General features: G+C 38.4%; 1 long non-coding RNA gene across 1 annotated transcript in view; it reads right to left on the bottom strand.

Annotated features, from left to right (window-relative positions):
• Positions 1 to 3,866: 3,866 nt before the first annotated feature.
• Positions 3,867 to 20,000, bottom strand: part of LOC118763886 — a 19,278-nt gene continuing 3,144 nt past the window's right edge. Inside the window, exons 2-3 of the long non-coding RNA XR_004999645.1 lie at positions 12,711 to 12,717; positions 3,867 to 3,907 (exon numbers count right to left, since the gene is read on the bottom strand). This is a non-coding gene — a long non-coding RNA (uncharacterized LOC118763886). The remainder of the gene's footprint in view (positions 3,908 to 12,710; positions 12,718 to 20,000) is intronic.

Genomic DNA, 20,000 nt, shown 5'->3' with positions numbered 1-20,000 from the left:
ATTTTTTTTGTGGGCCTAGTACTTATTCTATCGGTCTCTTTTTGTTGAACCACTAGTTTACAGAGGCATAAACACCAACATCAGTTGTCAAGTGATAGTGGAGGGACAAACACAGACACAAAAATACACACACATAAATATGTATGTATTAACACACATGTGTGTGTGTCAAACTTTGCACAGATGTCTGTTCCTTGCTTTATGTACGAATATATGCACATATTTATCTTTGCTATGTATATATACATGTGTGTACCTGCATATATGAGTTCCTATACATATATATGTATGTATTCGTCCATACATGTGCGTAGGCATGTGTATCTAGTTGTATGTATATGCCCATATACTTGGATGTACGTGTGTGAGCGCATATGTATATGTGCATCTAAGCACAAACACACACACACACACACAAATATTTTGTCAAAGTATTATCTTCCTTTCAACTTCTACATCCTTTTCTTTCTCTTAACAGTTACAACAGCAAAGGCTCATTACGTCATTTTCTCTAAACTAGAATGTATAATTTTCACGTTCATATTTGAATTATTTGCGTTTCAATTTTTGTCTGTTTTTTTCACATTCCCAAAGTGGATGGACTATAGCGGTACGTAAAACCAAATCAGAAAATCTCTAGTAAGACTTTTTTTTATTGATGTACCTGAAGAGACCAAGAACGGGTCGAAACATGTGTCGTACCCAATAAAATATTTTACTCACTCCATCTATTTTATTAATACTGTTACCCCCAACCACCACTACGAAATTCCTGCAATAAATCTAAGGATAACAACAGGTAATCGAAACCATGCTGGTGCTTTACTCATCATCTTTTTATACATTTTGTATAATTTCTCCATTATATATATATATATATATATATATATATATATATATATATACATATTATGGAGATGTACTTGCATAGCAAGTGACTTGAGATTGTGTGCTGAAAGAGAAACAATTGCAGTATGGAAGGTGTTTATAAGCCATTTAAAAACACAAAAACTGTTGGATTTACTTCAACATTTAAATTTAATTTGTCAATTATAATGAAGTTGCATATCATTACCTTTAATTCTTTTAATATATTTACAATGGGCTTCTTTCAGTTTCTGTCTACCAAATTCACTCACAAGGCTTTGGTTAGCCTGAGGCTATATAGTAAAGGACACTTGCCCAAGGTGCCACACAGTGGAACTGAACCCAGGACTGTGTGGTTGAGAAACGAGCTTCATACCATACAGCCATGCTGATGCCTATGATCATAAGATTGTGGTTTTGATTCCCAGACTGAGTGAAGTATTGTATGCTTAAGCAAAACACATTGTTTTGCATTGTTTCACTCTACTCTGACAAGTATAAATGTAGCTCTCTCTCTCTCTCTCTCTCTCTCAAATCACACCCTACAAATTTAGATAATTGGTTAATATATATCAGTCCCTTATGGATTGATTAATGTATATAGGTCCCTTATAGAATGATTAATGTATATCAGTCCCTGACAGGATGGCTATGTCATGAATGCCCTTGGTCTGCTATCTGAGACAACATCACATATTTGGAAAGTGGTAACCTAGAGTATCTGATGGACATCTGGACCATATAACAACTGACACAATGAAAGCTGTGATATCTTCATTGTCATAGCTACCATCATCATTACTGTTACCGTTATCATTGTCAACAAGTAAACAGGGACACTGTTGTATGGTTGCTTGGCCTACTAGAAATAGCAGCCAGATCTTTCTCATATCACACCCTACTGTCTTAATAAAGAGAAGAATACATTGGATAATGTAGCTCAAGTTAGATAACATATCTGGGAATAAAAAAAAATGCTAAGCTGGACACTCCTAGATCAGATTTAATGATAGGTCTGCTTGATAAACGCTGACCTGGGGGCTAAACAACAACATCAACCACCACTACCATCACCACCACCACCACCACCATCATCAGTCATCATCATCATCATCATCATCATATTGGAAAGTGATATTTTCCTGTTTTTATATTTTAAAGTGTTTCAGCAAAAGAAACCAATAGAATAAGAGACAGACTTAAAAAAGATAATAAATGGATTGATTTGTTTGACCGCACCAAACATGGGCAACCTTATTCTGGGGTATGAGTTGCATGAGGCATGGCTCATCATCAAGTGGGCTGCACTTCTGAAAGAAATTCAAAGGAATTTTTTGTATTAAGTGTGCCATTCAAAAAGGTCTTTTGGCCACATTTTGTTCATGATTGGACTAAACCCTTTAAGGCTGTGTCCCAGCATGGCCACAGTCTAATGGCCAAAACAAGTAATAGATAAAAAAGTAAAAAAGATAAAACAAGTAAAAGAGAAAAAGTAAATAAGATAAAAAGTAAAAAAGATAAAAAAGTTAGAAAGATAAAGTATTTTCACACAACCATTAACACTTCTCCTTGAAGTTGTCGCAACCCACTCTCCATCTCTCCCTCTCTCTCTCTCTCAGTCCTTCATCTGCTAACAGAAATGTAACTCCAATTTTGTACATTTTATAAGATCTAATGTTTACTGCGCAATAAAATAATGACTAGATAAACATATACACTTGCCCGATACCAACTCTAACATTGAAACTTTGAAAAATAACCTAAATAAAAAGAATTCAGAATAACCTGGAAAATGTCTTTTTAAACACTACATTTGAAGCTTACTTCAAGAAACCAGAATAGTTTATCAAATAGCCTAAATGATGTTGTTCTCAGTGCCATAAATTAGGCTGCTAATTAAAGAAACCACGCAAGTTTATTAAATAACTTACAAAATGTCTTTTGCTATGGCACTAAATAATGGTTTCTATTTCAACATGCCAAAGTCATTTATAAATTAACCTTGAAGATATCTTTCTCAGTGCACAAGTTAAGACATTATTTCAATAAACCACAATAGTTTACAAAACGACCTAGAAGATGTCTTTTGCAAAGCTGCTAAATAGGGCAATTGTTTCTTTGACAAAACAGAGTAGTTTGTAAAAATAACCTAGATGTCTTTCCTAGTGCACAAGTTAGGACATTATTGCAGCAGATTCTGAAGACATCTGGAAGTCACAGTTGAAGACAATGACACTTTTATTGAATACACTTACTTTTTAGTATTTTAAGATATTTTTATGTAATTTTAGTAAATATATCTGTTAAAATGGGATGTTAGTGTTATTTTCGTTTTTGGGTCATTGCTGCATTTTTTCCTAACTCTGTATAATATTTGTTTCAGAAAATAATAATGGCAGACTCCTCAGCTTACTCAAGAAATGAAGAGGCATGCTGTTATTCTGGTTATAAAGGCTGAGCGTAGTGATTTAGAAATATCTCGATTTTTAAAAGTTGCTAGATCATTTGTCTACAGAGTTTGTAAGGACTGAAGAGGTAAATGTATCACCAGTATCATTGCAAAAAAGTATTCTAAACACTCTGAAATCATCAGAACACTTGAATTTATCCAGCAAGTTCAACAGACCATTGGTTACAATCCCAGAAAGTCCATGAGGTCAATTGCAAAAGATCTCCATGTCTCAGAAGGAACAGTCAGAAATGTTGTCCACGAAGACATCAGATATAAGTCTTGTATGATGAGGAAAGATCAATTTGTCAGAAAAAGCAAAAGAAAATCACTACATCAGATCTAAAAGGTTCTTAAGCAAACTTAAAAATCCAGCAGAAGACTTGATTTAATTTTTCTCAAACGAGAAAAACTTTGACCAAGATCAAAAAGTTAACTGAAGAAATGACAGATGGTTATGTGCAGACCCTTCTGAAGTTCCAAGGGTTATGCATACAAAATTTCCTGCAATTGTCATGGTTTTAGAGGTTGTCAGCAATGAAGGACAAGTGATGCCTCCTTACTTCTTTCCACAAGGCCTTAGAGTTAACTCTGCCACATACATTGAGGTCCTGAAAATAATTGTTAAGCCCTGGATAGGCAGTGTATGCAATGGAAGACCATATGTGTTTCAGTAAGACTCTGCACTATCACACATGGCTCTAGTAACACAAGAATGGACGGCTGAAAACTTTCATAATCACATAACCCCTAACATTTGGCCTCCTAATTCCCCAGATCTCAATATATGTGTCTGTCTGTTGGTATATGTATCTGAGTTTCATTCTTTTGTTTGAAGGGAACGATGGGGAGGAAGAACAGGTACAATGCTAATTACTTTTTATGAGCCTCTCAGGATTGGGGGCTCATAAATCTATAGTAGGGCTTAAGTTTATGCATATTGATATTCACTGTGGGTTTTAGCACATTTATTAGTGTGTGTGCATGAAAAAGTGTGAGAGTGAGTGTGTATGTAGACATGTAAATGTGAGAGTGTGTGTGTGTGTGTATGTGCATGTCTGTGCATGTTTGTATGTGTTTGTGCGGTGTGTGTGGAAAGTGTTAGCAAAATTTATCTCCAAGGTGTTGGTGGAACAGCAGAAGCAACTCAGCATAGAAATCGATCAGGACAAGCTTGACTGTGCAGACCACAACCCAGTCTTCATGAAGACCATCATCAGTAGTGATAGGACATGGGTTTATGATCTCTGCTTGATGCATTCAGTCATCTTGCATGAAAAGGAAAATCTGATGAGTACACACTAAATGGTGGAGACACGTGACCTAGTGGTTAGAGTGTCAGCATCATGATCTTAAGATTGCGGTTTCGATTCCTGGTCCAGGCGACGCATTGTGCTCTTGAGCAAAACACTTCATTTCACGTTGCTGCAGTCCACTCAGCTGGCAAAAATGAGTAACGCTGCGATGGAACAGCGTCCCATCCAGCTGGGGAACATATACGCTATTGAAACCGGGAAACCAGGCCCATGAGCCTGGCTAGGTTTTAAAAGGGTGCATTTATTTTATTTTATTTACACACTAAATGTCTGTACTCTAGGTATAACAACCAGGAACTGATGTGGCCTACTTGTGGGAAAAGTTTTATGCATGTGCAGGAAGGGTGGCATCACCTCCCACCTAAAGGATTTTGCCCATGTGGCATTAGTTTTGGAGGGAAGAAATACTTTTTGGTACTTTTTGAATGCGCTTTGTACATTATAGAATTTTTTGTTTTTAAGTGAATGTTTTTGTTCTTTTTTTAATTTTTAAAGTTTTGAAAGAACCTCACAACACACGAATGTCATTGAGATGTCTAAAATGTACACAAAAACCAAAATCAGGAACAAACAAAAGAAAATGCAAATATTATGAATATCTTCCAATCTCAATATGAAATTAAAAAACAAAAAAAAAATGGAAAGTGAAAAGGTTATTGACCTACAAAAGGAATGACAAAAACAAACAAAAAAAAACGAAAACTATGAAAAAACAAAAAATATAGAAACAAAACTAAATCTAGCAACTCAGAATCTAAGTTATAATATTTCCAACCTAAATGATTTCTGATCTGATAGAAAAGCTTATCACAACTTTTAAGTCAAAGATGAACAATCTAGAACGGTAGTAGCCTGTTAATATAAATCATTAAGTGAATCCTCCACAACTTTGTGACATACTTATCAACCGAATTGATCTGTGACTGAATTCAGAATTATGAATGTTTTCCATATTCTAAACAGAGCAAAATCAATGAATAATAATGAAGTGGTCGATGTCCTCTCACATGTGAGTGTGTGTGTGTGTGTGTGTGTGTGTGTGTGTGTGTGTGTGTGTGTGTGCATGTATGTTCATGTGTGTCTTTGTATGTGTGTAAATTTGCGACTGTGTGTTTGTGTGTTCATATGTGCATGCACGTGCATTTGTGTTTGTGTGTGTTTGCATGCATGCATGTGTGTGTGTTTGCATGTATGCATGTGTGTGTGCATGTGTGTGCATGCATGTGCATGTGTTTGTATGTTTGTGTGTGTGTTTGTGTGTGTGTTCATGTGTGTGATTGTGTGTGTGTACATTTGCTATTGTGTGTTCGTGTGCTCATATGGACATGCACATGCATGTGTGTGTGTGCATGTTTGTGTACATCTTTTATCCTTGCTTTTATCTTTTATCACTAACTTGTTTCAATCATTGGGCTGTGGCCATGCTGGAGCACTACTTTGAAGGGTTTAATCAAACATATTGACCCCCAATACTTATGTTTGTAAGTTTGGTACTTATTCTAATGGTCTCATTTTGCTGAACAACTAAGTTATGGGGGACATAAACAAACCAATACCAGTTGACAAAGTGGTGGGTACAAACACAAACACATACACATACATGCATGCACACACACATATGCATACGTGCATGTGCGTGCACACACATATGCATATGTGCATGCACGCACACATATGCATATACACATGCGCATGCACACACACACACACACATACACATGATGGAACTCCTTTCAGTTTCTGTCTGCCCAATTCATGTATAAAGCTTTGGTCAGCCTGAGGCTATAGCAAAAGATGCTTGCCCAGGGTGCTACACTGATGCTTCCCCACTGATCCTTATTCACTTCCAGTTTACCCCTAGCTCTAAAAAGGGTTTCCTGCTTCATATTGTAGAGGCTCTGAGAATGTAAAATTTTGGTTTCTATGGCTGGATGCTCTTCCTAACACCAATCACTCTACAGAATATACAGGGTACCATCATCAGTGCTTTTTATGTGACCTTGTTTGATTTCTCAGTGCTTACTGGAAAAGACATGGAAAGATTAAAGTTCCATCTGCTTTCACAAAGACTAACTAATTAACTAACTAAATAAATAAATATAAGTAAATAAAATATATTTAATTTTTGTAACAGAATGTAATAAAGTATGTAGCAGTACAAGCAGTCAGCGCCATATTGGATGAGATCTCGTGGCAGCCTTGCCATCTCCAAAACTGGAGTGAGACCTCACCTGCATCCATTTGCCATGCATGAGATCACAAGGAAGCTCGCAATGGCAAACTGGATATAAGGGCCCAACAAAAACAGATTCATTCTCTTTTCACCACAAGCGATTGCTGAGCACACTTTACTGGCTGAGTCTCCAAGCGAGTCCTGTCTGCATGTTGTATCTCCAGAGGCAATGGGCCTGCATTAACGGAGATACAACAAAACGCACACAGCTTGAGATGGTATGCTGAGAGCAGCACACTTCACCTATTCTGTGAAACTTGTAAATAAACCAGTTGTAAATTGCATTTGTACCTAAAGACTTCTTTCCTCGCCTGCTGGAGCCTGAACTACATGAAGAACAATATTTTATGGGAGAAGGTGATATTCACCCGATATCGTAACCCTTGCCTCTAATTATAAGTATTTCCCTGATGATCCATTGAAGTTAGGTATCCAAATGCACTTCAAACATCCAATGCTGAGTTCTACGAGAGGAACTCAAAAATTATTTGCACTTTTGCCATAACATATCTTTATTATTGTCACACTGCCTTCTGCACATGTATGCTTATAGTTGGTACTAATGCCGTCATATGATTGAAGTTTAAGCTTGATCACACCGTTTTTCTTTCTGGTTTTACAGTGTAAGCATGGCCACTCCACTAGCAATGTGCACCAAAGAAGAACAAAGAGCAGTGGTCCAATTTCTCTAGTCGGGAGTTTGAAAAGGGGTGTATGTCAACAGTACAAGATACAGTGCTTTGCTGGCCAACAAACTGAAGCCAGCAATTCATACCATATGCCGAAGACTATTGTTGAAGAAAGTTTTGTTGTTGCATGTCAATTCATGCCCATACATGGCTGCCCAGACCATTGAAACCATTAACCAATTGTGCTAAAAGCCTCTGATGAATTTCAGCATCTGACACACCTTTTGACCAGAGAAATCAGATCACTGCTCTTTATTCCTCTTTGGTGCACATTGCTAGTGGAGCAACCATGCTTACACTGTAAAGTCAGAAAGAAAAATGGCACGATCAGGCTCAAACTTCAATCACATGACCCCAGTAACACTAACTATAAGTGCACATATGCAGAAGGCAGTGTGAAAATAACAAAAATATATTATGGCGAAAGTGTGGATAATTTTTGACTTCCCCTCATAAATAACAGCAATCGTGAAATGTATGTAGAAATTCATATCATCATCATCATCAACATTTCATGTCTATTTTCCATGCTGGCATAGGTTGGACAGCTTGACAGGAACTGGTAAGGCTAGGCGCTGCACCAGATTCCATAGTCTGTTTTGGCCTGGTTTCTATGGCTGGTTGCCCTTCCTAATGCCAACCACTCCACAAAGTATACTGGGTGCTTTTTTATGTAGCACCATCACATGTGCTTTTTAAGTGGCACCAGCATCAGTGATTTTTATGTAGCTCCTTGCTTTAGGATCTCAATTCTGTTGTGGTGGGCAGGTCTTCTCGAGCACAGCAATGTGCCACATGTCTCCGTCCTCTGTCATCTCCTTCATAAATTTCAGCATTTTAAGATTGGCCTTCAGTATTTAGTCCTGTTTTCCTGGGTTTTCCCCTTCCACAACTACCCTCCACTTTAAGTAATCAGCCCTTCTTTATGCAACTGTTTTCATTCCTCTGCATCATATGACCAGACCTAATAATTTATCATTGTGTTTATCTTAATTTTCCTGCAAGTAAATAAAATTTGTTGCAGTGTGTTTATAAAATACAATCTATGGTTATAAACAGCATTCCTTGTGTGGTTGTATGAGGTAAATAAATCACATAATCTACCTTTTACTCTATCATGTAAATGTGAAACAAACACACAAGTTGACACAGCTCATTCATCATGCCTGATGTTTCTTTTTTTCCGAAGAATAGTGATGAAATTATGTATGCTGCTCTGTCAACATCCTGTGTTTGGTGTGTGTTTGGTGTGTGTGTGTGCGTGCGTTTGTGTGTGTGCATGTGTGTGTATTTGTGTGCATTTGTGCATGTGTGTTGTGTGTGTGTGTGTGTGTGTGTGTGCGCGTGTGTGTGTGTGTGTGTGTGTGTGTGTGTGTGTGTGTGTATTGATATTTTTCACAAAATATGTACCGGTTATTACTCTTTGAGAGAGAGGGAGAGGGAGAGAGAGACCGAAAGAGAGAGAGGGAGAGAGAGACCAAAAGAGAGAGGGAAAGGGAGAGAAGGGGGAGACAACAGACAGACAGACAGACAGAAAGACAGACAGACGGACAGACGGACAGACCGATGGACAAAGTGAGTAAGAAAGAGACAGAGAACCTATTAGTAACATAAACATGTCAGTAATGTTCTTTGAAACTTTTGGCACTGAAAACCTTTTCCTTACAAAACTGATTGAAGACCATGCTTCATGGTACTTTAATAAACTTCATGACTGGAATGCAAATTGATCGAAGACCGTAAGAAGCAGAGCACACAACGTAAGGAAAAGGTACTGATGTATTGTTTTCTTACATAAATACAAAACCACAGAATTTGAGAGAGGGGGTTAGAGTTGATTATATCAAACTCACTATTTCATTTGGACTGAAGTACATTTGTGACTGTTTAAGAAGTTTGCTTCCCAACCACGTGGTCTTGGGTTCAGTCCCACAGCATGTCACCTTAGCCAAGTGTCTTATGCTAAAACCCTAGGCCAACCACAGCCATTTGAGTGGATTTGATAGATGGAAACTGAAAGAAGCCCATTGCATGTGCATGTATGTATGTATGTGTGTATATGTGTGTGTATGTATGTATGTATGTATGTGTGTGTGTATATGTGTGTGTATGTATGTATGTATGTATGTATGTATGTATGTATGTATGTATGTATGTGTGTGTGCACACATGTGTGAATGTATGTATGTTTGTGTCTCTTTGTTTTGACATCATGTGATTGTTGTAAATGAATGTCATACATTTCCAATATTCTGTTAAAACAAGTGATAAGGGTTGATGACAGGAAGGGCATCCAGCCATAGAAAATCTTCCTCAGTATACTCCATCCAACCCATGCAAGATGGAAAAGTGGTGGACATTAAAACAATGACAATGTGGACTTACTTTATCAGCACTAGAGGGCTGAAATGCAATGATGAATTCAGTGGGATGATGAGATCAAAATCTTTAATATATTAATTATTGCCTATTAGTCAAAAAGTTTCCTTATACACATGGGCCTTACTCATTGTTTCTCACTGGAAGGAGATGGAAGCACCTTGTGGGAATTGTAAAGGAGGTGAATATATAGTCCTGTTTAATAAAATTATGCTACTTTCCAAGATTTTAAACTAATGAAGAAAAAGAATTATATGGATATAAAATCTTTTTGTCATTTCATTTATAAAGAGAAGAGAAGAAAAGGCTGCTAGAAAATTTCAGTAATGTTTGTGGGTGGCCTGGCCTTTGTTAGTCTGAGAATCACTGGTCTAACTAGTCAGCTTCCAGACACACAAACATTCATTAAGAACCACTTGAGTTCATGGCCATTGTAACATGTGATGGTCAAACCATACATTAAAGAATGTTGCTTAACAGTTAAGTGTTTGATGTATACATATTCTGTTTGTATTGTTTATGAAAGCTAGGTCAGAACTGAGGGCATTTTATGTGTTAGCTGTAAATAATTAGAGAAAGCAACATGCAAGTGGCTGCTGAACAAAAAGAAAAGTTTAACAAGTATATAGAGAGAAGGAACAATTATTGGAAGAGCTTATAGAAGAAGAGGTATGAGCTGTTGAAGTCAAATATGCTCTTAACAGTGAAGTGATAGAATCATTAGAATGTCAACGGAAGTGCCACTAGATATTTGTTCTGGCCTTCTCTGCTCTGAGTTCAAATCCCACTAAAGTCAACACTGGCTTTTATTCTTTCCAGTCAAGTTTACCTACCACTCCAGGAGCAGTGGATTGACAGACCTGTTAGACTATTGTGTTGCACAAGATGCTTTGTGATATCTGTTCTGAATGTTTGTATTCTGTGTTCAAATTCCACTTAAGGATCCAGGGCACACTGATGGGCAAGACTTAATCACCTGATTATGAAAGCTGGACTTGGTGGAGAAGGATTATAGTTGTCTGCTACAATAGTGTCATAAATAACGATGATGATGGAGTGATGTGATTAAAAATGATGATGAGGGAATGATGTAATTAAGGACATAACGAAGATGTGATGTAATTAAGGACTTAAAGACAAAAGTAATTAGAGCCAGCATTTCTTGTGGTGGTGGTGGTGATGGTGGTAGTGGGGTTCCTGTGAAGATTGAAAAGGGTGCAGATAAGAGTCTTGTTTAACAAAATTAAGATGATTTTAAACTCATCCAACATTGTGGCAAAAAAGAAGTATTATATGGATGCAAGGTCTACTTCATGTACTCATTAATAGAGGAATGGAGTGAGTGGGGACTTCAGTTATATTTTGGGGTTAGGTGGACTTGTGTTTGTCAATTTGAGACTGTTTGGTTTGGACCTTAGGTATTAATTGCTGACATGTAATTAATAAAGTAATTATTACCAAATTAATTAGATGATACAGGAAAGTAGCTTTCATGGTAATTGGTGTAGTAGAACCATTATCAACTGCAACAATCAGAGGCTGTCTCTGCATGGTCGTTTAACCTAATTAAAATGACAGCCAAAGCAAACCTCACCATCTCAGCCAAAGAAGGATACATTGTATATTGTATTTCCTAATACTCCTAAAAACAATATTGGGATGGACATTGTTGGAATACTTTTTGAGCATGGGTTTGCACATTCAGGAGTTTGCATAACTACTTCATACAAAAAAGGATTGTACTGGAAAAGATAATTAGCAAGGCTCGTAACCCAATCAGTTAACCTATGAAATGGTAGAAGGGGTCATACCAAAATTTGTTTAAACTCTTTAGCATTTAGACTGGCCAAATCCAGTCCAAATATTCTACCTGTTTTATGTTCATACCAGCCAGATCTGGTCTCTCATACCCATCCTAGTATGGCATTCTAAAAATTAAACAACCACATCATTGAAATCTCAAAACTATGAGATATGCATGATTAATTGAAAACAATATGAATAGAATAAGTACGACATTTGACAGAGTAAAGTGAATGCTAAAGGGTTAAGAGAGAGCTTTTTGAATATCTGTCAGATGCTACATTTCTGACTAATCTTCTTTTGTGAAGGACAAACAGATATCTGTTGTAGTTAGTGTTTAATACCATATATTTATCTTATATCTATGTTTATGTTTGTGTACATTCTCCCAACACTTGATAGTCAGTGTTTGTTTGTTTACTGAAGTTGATTTGTTTGGATAAACCCTTCAAGGTAAAATCCCTACACGACCCCAGTCCAATGACTGAAACAAATAAAAGATAAAAGGTAAACTTCCAGGCAATATATTCACAAAAGTTTTTATTTGTGGAACAGTGGGTCCATAACTGGGATAAACATTTTGTCAACTCAGTCGGTAAATTTACTGATTTCAGGTTTACTCAATATCTGTCAATTGTAAGTTTTTAAAATCTGATGTTAAGAGACAAATTTTAGGAAGGCCTATTTCGGGCAAAATACTAAATGGTTTAGATTATTTGTGGTTCTTGTATCTCTACACCATTAATAATCCTTTCTGCTATTGACACAAGGCCTGAAATTTTGAGGGGAGGTGGGGTACTAGTCAATGACATCGAACCCCAGTGTTCCACTGGTACTTATTTTATTGCCCCCCCCCCCACCACCACCAGAAGGCTCAAAAGCAAAGTCGACTTCAGCAGGATTTGAACTCAGAACACAAAGACAGACAAAATTTCATTAAGCATTTTGTCCAGTATGCCAATGATTCTGCCAACCTACTGCCTTTGTTCATCACTGATAATAGTTTCAAATTTGTGCACAAGGCCAGCAATTTCAGGGATAGGGTTAAGTCAATTACATTGACCCCAGTACCTACCTAGTACTTATTTTATTGACCCTGAAAGGATAAAAAGCAATGTCGACCATGATGAAATTTGAACTCAGATAGGCGAAATTCCACTAAACATTTTGTCCAGTATGCAAATGATTCTACCAGCTTGCTGCCTTTGTTCACCATTAATAATAAAGAGCTTATTGTATACAGTGCTCAGGTGAACAACTTCTCAGGTACACAGCATAAGTAAGTGAAATAACATTGTTATGTGCTTTTTGTATTGTTATTGCTATTTAAAATTAAATAATAATACTTAAAAAACAATATTTTACTTGTGCATATCTTTGTTTGTTGTTGTATTACAGTAAAAAATGAAAGCAACAGACCAGCAGAATTGTTTGCACATTGGAAAAAATTCTTAGTGGTGTTTCTTCCAACTCTTTACATCCTGAGTTCAAATCCTACCAGAATCAACTTTGCCTTTCATTTTTTTGGGGGTGGGGTGGGGGGGGGGGCAATAAAATAAAACACCAGTAAAGAACTGGAGCTGATGCAATCAGCTGACCATCCTCCCATTGAAATTACCGCCTTTGTGTTAAAATAGAAATCTTTATAGATGATGTGAAGGCAGTGAGCTAGCAGAATCATTACAATATAGGCTTAGTGACATTTCTTCCAGCTCTTTATGTTCTGAGTTCAAATCTTACCTGAATTGACTTTGTCTTTGATCCTTCCAGAGTTGATAAGATAAAGTACCACTCAAGTACTGAGGTTCATGTAACTGACCAACTACCCTCTCCTCAAAATTGCTGGCCATTGGCCAAAATTTGAAACTTTTATAGTAAAAGTGTAAATTCAAATTATTGGAACAAATCAGAGTGGAGGTAGAGTTACTTTCAAAGAGTTGCCAAAACGTAAATAGAAGAGAAGAAAAGAAATGAGGTAAGAAAACCAGCTATAGAAGAACTTACACATGAAATTTAAATAACAGAAAAGTGGCTTTATGACAAAACAGCTGCTTTGTAAAGGAACTAGAAAAAATGTCCAACAGCAACCAAAGAATGGAGTTGTCTTGTATGATTGGAAGATAGAAATATATGCTGATGTACTTTAGTATCTAAGAGTATGTTTAACCATAAATTGATGGCTCTCAACCATTTAGATGGATTGCTGGAAGAAGAAAAAGTGGCAAGAATTTGTAAGAGTGAGGAAGAAGTTGGGGGAAAATTATTGCTTCTGTTTACCGAGCAGTAAACAGTTTGTTTGGCCATAAGCCAAAGAGTTAGCCTCAATGCAGTTGGTCTATATTACACAAGTAGCACAAGAACCAGCCAAATCTCTCTCAAATTACACTAACATAACCGTGAGTACACACACAAACACAAACACACACATATATATATATCTAAATCTATATCTATATCTATCTCTCTCTCTCTCTATATATATATATATCAATATGCATGTTTTATGCATGATAATACATAAAAAAATTCAAACATTAAATGTAAAACTCACAATATGTATGTGTAGTATATAAAATTTATTTTTACAATGAAAAAGTTAACAGTGCTTTAAATATTCACCAGTGATTGACTTCATCATAATGTTTGACAAAGCTGACCATAACTGAAACTTTGATGTCACTATCAACAATTTAAAAACATTTTCTTTGTGCATATGATGATGATGATGATGATGATGATGATGGTATACTCCCGTCAGTTTTTAATTATTTGAAGTCTTCCTATTAAGAAGGAATTGCTTTCTAACAAAGATGCAAAGCTCTGTTGTTGGAATGCAGGTAACAAAAACGATGTCACATTTTGGAAAGTCTGGCACATTCTTATTGTTCCACTTACAGGTTATATTTGTAATGTGCATGTTAGGTGATTCATTTTCCTTATTCTGAAAACTCTAGCCTTTCTAGATTGTTTTTTAGGTGTTTACTAACAAAATCAAGTGCCCCAATTATTATTGGTATAGATCATCATCATCATCATCATCATCGTTTAACGTCCACTTTCCATGCTTGCATGGGTTGGACGATTTGTCTGAGGACTGGCAAGCCAGATGGATGCACCAGACTCCAATCTGATCAGGCAGAGTTTCTACAGCTGGATGCCCTTCCTAATGCCAACCACTCCAAGAGTGTAGTGGGTGCTTTTATGTGCCACCGGCATGAGGACCAGACAAGCGGTACTGGCAATGGCCACGCTCAAATGGTGTTTTTTATGTGCCACCTGCACAGGAGCCAGTCCAGCGGCACTGGCAACGACCTCGCTTGAATGTTTTTTCATGTGCCACCGGCACAATTGCTAGTAAGGTGACACTGGTAACAATTACGCTTAAATGGTGCTTTTTACGTGCCACCAGCATGGAAGCCTGTTAGCTGCTCTGGCAAAGATCACACTCAGATGGTGCTCTTAGCACTTCACTAGCATGGATGTCAGTCATTGAATTTGATTTCGATTTCACTTACCTCAACAGGTTTTCGCAAGTAGAGTTTAGTGTCTAATGAAGGAAAGGTGATTTTTTTGAGAGATTTTTATATCATCAGAGCAGCTGACTTCTATGATGGTACATACTTTTTCTTAGGCCCATTAATGGCTACAGATATACAATTTGAATATGAGTTATCACTGACAATGACGATGTAGGCATGGCTCTGTGGTAAGAAGCCTGCTTCTCAACCACATGGTTCTGGGTTCAGTCCCACTGCATGGCACCTTGGGCAGGTGTCTTCTACTATCTATAGCCTTGGGTTGACCAAAGCCTTGTGAGTGGATTTGGTAAATGGAAACTGAAAGAAACTAGTTGTATATATATATGTATATATTTATGTGTGTGTCTGTGTTTGTCCCCCAGCCATCACTTGACAACTGATGTCGGTGTGTTTATGTCCCCGTAACTTAGCAATTCAGTAAAAAAAAACAAAAAACAATGGAATAAATACTAGGCTTACAAAGAATAAGCCCAGTCTTAAAAACCCTTCGAGGTGATGCTTCAGCATGGCCACAGTTAAATGACTGAAACAAGTAAAAGAATAAAAGAATACATAATGTAAATGATTCATGATTTATAAGTGATAAATGTACCTTAAGGAAATAAAGATACTCGGAGTATAAGTTGACTGAAGAAGATGTTGAATAAAGAACAACTTTTAAATTTAGAGCAGCAATGTGCATATGATGAATATGGTCGCCAAGGTGGAACCAATGTAGCTAAGATTCAAATGATTCTTTGTTCTAAGTGGCCGGGCAATGTTCCTTTTAAATTGTTACCTCCATGAATATGCAGCATAGAGTGATTTGAGGGATATTTGATTATTATTTCTAGCAGGTAAGACAAGTGCACAAAAGCTCTCTACCTTTTGAAGATAGTTGGGTGTGATTCGAGGGATATTTGGTTGCTATTTCTAACAGGTCAAGCAACTGCATAAAGGTTCCCTGACTGGCTTGTTTACCCTCAGATAAACCATGATTGTACAGAGCTATAATCAAAAGAGATTTTACCCCAGACCATTCTATTTTTCAAGCAATGTGGATTCCATTATCCAATGTACACTTTATTTAAGATGGTAATGTGTGATTTGAGACAAATTTAGCTGCTCTTTCTAGCATGTCAAATGACTGCACAGCTACTTCATCATTCTTAAGCTACAAAATTTGAAAGTCAACAGTAATGAATATGCACATTTGAAATCATTTACTCTATACACCCACTGGATATGTGCATGAAATGATCTCAACTGAAGTACACTCATGCACACCCACACCCACCCACACACACACACACACACACACACACACTCATACATGCACACACACACACACACACACACACACACACACACACACACAAACTCATATATGTATAACATGATCATCATCGCTGTTTAACGTCCACCTTCCATGCTGGCATGGGCTGGACAGTTTGACAGGAGCTGACCAGACTTCTGTCTGTTTTATGCATATATATATATATATATATATATATATATATATATATTTATTTATTTATATATACACATATATATACATGATGGGTTTCTTTCAATTTCCATCTACCAAATTCACTCACAAGGCTTTGGTTGCCTGAGGCTATAGCAGGAATCATTTGCTGAAGGAGCTACGCAATGGGACTGAACCCTGAACCATATGGTTAGGAAGGAAGCTTCTTATCACAGCCACACCTATGCCTGTATGTATATATATATATAATATTTGCTGAATTTTTCACTACATAATAGGTAGATATTTATATGAATCATCATCATCATCATCGTTTAACGTCTGTTTTCCATGCTAGCATGGGTTGGACGGTTCGACTGGGGTCTGGGAAGCCAGGAGGCTGCACCAGGCTCCAGTCTGATCTGGCAGTGTTTCTACAGCTGGATGCCCTTCCTACCGCCAACCACTCCGTGAGTGTAGTGGGTGCTTTTTATGTGCCACCGGCACAGGTGCCAGGGGAGGCTGGCAACGGCCACGATCAGTTGGTACTTTTTGTGTGCCACCAGCACGGAAGCCAGTCAAAGTGGTGCTGGCATTGACCACATATGGATGGTACTTTTTACGTGCCACCGGCACAGGTGCCAGGGGAGGCTGGCAATATATATATATATATATATATAATATCATCATCATCATCATCATCATTTAGCGTCCGTTTTCCATGCTAGCATGGTTGGACGGTTCAACTGGGGTCTGGGGAGCCCGAAGGCTGCACCAGGCCAGTCAGATCTGGCAGTGTTTCTACAGCTGGATGCCCTCCTAACGCCAACCACTCCGTGAGTGTAGTGGGTGCTTTTTATGTGCCACCGACACAGGTGCCAGACGAGGCTGGCGAACGGCCACGCTCGGATGGTGTTTTTATGTGCCACCGACACAGGTGCCAGACGAGGCTGGCAGACGGCCACGCTCGGATGGTGTTTTTATGTGCCACCGACACAGGTGCCAGATGAGGCTGGCAGGTGCCAGACGAGGCTGGCAGACGGCCACGCTCGGATGGTGTTTTTATGTGCCACCGACACAGGTGCCAGATGAGGCTGGCAGGTGCCAGACGAGGCTGGCAGACGGCCACGCTCGGATGGTGTTTTTATGTGCCACCGACACAGGTGCCAGATGAGGCTGGCGGACGGCCACGATCGGATGGTGTTTGTTACGTCCCCAAAGCACGGAGGCCAGTCGATGCGGTACTGGTTACGGCCACGTTTGGGTGGTTTTCTTGTGTGCCACCGGCACTGGTACCACAAAGATACAAATTCCATTATGCTCATCTATTTTGATTTGTTTTGATTTGATTTGATTTTCACTTGCCTCAACAGGTCTTCACAAGTGTCACAAGAAGGAAGGTATGCACAGGTGGACTGTCTACGTCGCCGGGTCTTCGGATGGTGTCTTTATGTGCCACCGACACAGGTGCCAGATGTGGCTGGCGAACGGCCACGATCGGATGGTTTTCTTGTGTGCCACCGGTACTGGAACCACAAAGATACAAATTCCATTGATGTTCATCTATTTTGATTTGGTTTGATTTTCACTTGCCTCAACAGGTCTTCACAAGTGTCACGCGTGTCCTTGTGTGCCACCGGTACTGGAACCACAAAGATACAAATTCCATTGATGTTCATCTATTTTGATTTGTTTTGATTTTCACTTGCCTCAACAGGTCTTCACAAGTGTCACGCGTGTCACACACTTGCCTCACAGGTCTCCACAAGTGTCACACACTTGCCTCTGCCTCAACAGGTCTTCACAAGTGTCACACACTTGCCTCTGCCTCAACAGGTCTTCACAAGTGTCATAAGAGGGAAGGTATGCACAGTGGACTGACTACGTCGCCGGGTCTTTGGATGGTGTTTTTATGTGCCACCGACACAGGTGCCAGGTGAGGCTGGCGAACGGCCACGATCGGATGGTGTTTGTTGTGCCCACAGCACGGAGGCCAGTCGATGCGGTACCAGCTACGGCCACTTCGGATGGTTTTCTTGTGTGCCACCGGTACTGGAACCACAAAGATACAAATTCCATTGATATTCATCTATTTTGATTTGGTTTGATTTTTGATTTTCACTTGCCTCAACAGGTCTTCACAAGTGTCACACACTTGCCTCAACAGGTCTTCACAAGTGTCATAAGAGGGAAGGTATGCACAGGTGGACTGACTACGTCGCCGGGTCTTCGGATGGTGTCTTTATGTGCCACCGGCACAGGTGCCAGATGAGGCTGGCGAACGGCCACGATCGGATGGTGTTTGTTGTGCCCACAGCACGGAGGCCAGTCGATGCGGTACTGGTTACGGCCACGTTTGGGTGGTTTTCTTGTGTGCCACCGGCACTGGTACCACAAAGAATACAATTCCACTGATGTTCATCTATTTTGATTTGTTTTGATTTGATTTGATTTTCACTTGCCTCAACAGGTCTTCATAAGTGTCACAAGAAGGAAGGTATGCACAGGACTGACTACGTCCCAGGTCGGGGCCACGGGTTATGGCCTGACTAGTCTTGCCGGGTCTTCTCATGCACAGCATACTTCCATAGGTCTCGGTCTCTAGACATTTCCTTAGTGAGACCTAAAGTTCGAAGGTCGTGCTTCACCACCTCGTCCCAGGTTTTCCTGGGTCTACCTCTTCCACAGGTTCCCTCCACTGCTAGGGTGTAGCACTTTTGCACACAACTATCTTCAGCCTTTCTATATATATATATATATAATATATATATATATATATATATATATATAATATACACACATGTATATATATATAATATATATATATATATATATACATGTGTGTGTGTGTGTGTGTGAGTGTGTATGTATATATTTAAAAACTTTTGTAAAAATAATTAAAGATGGATTTTTTGAAGTTATTAATTATTCAAAATTTTTTTTTACTTCATTGAATGTCATCAACCTTTATGAAAGAAGTTTGTCTATAATGTGTATAAGCAAACTTTTTGTACAAGGGCTGGTGGCATTCAATATATATATATATTATTACATACATGCATTAATGTATACATACATGGATGTGTACTTGAACACATACATAAATATGTATGTGTTGAACACATACATAAATATGTATGTGTTCATACATGTGTATGTATGAACACATACATACACACAGACTTATATACAAATACAAATATGTATTCATACACACACATACACACACGTATGTATATATGTATATTCTTTTACTTGACTGCAGCCATGCTGGGGCA

Source organism: Octopus sinensis, linkage group LG6 (assembly GCF_006345805.1).
Source record: "Octopus sinensis linkage group LG6, ASM634580v1, whole genome shotgun sequence".
NCBI lineage: Eukaryota > Metazoa > Mollusca > Cephalopoda > Octopoda > Octopodidae > Octopus > Octopus sinensis.
Note: the sequence above shows the minus strand (reverse complement) of the source record. Positions and strands in the feature narration are given on the sequence as shown.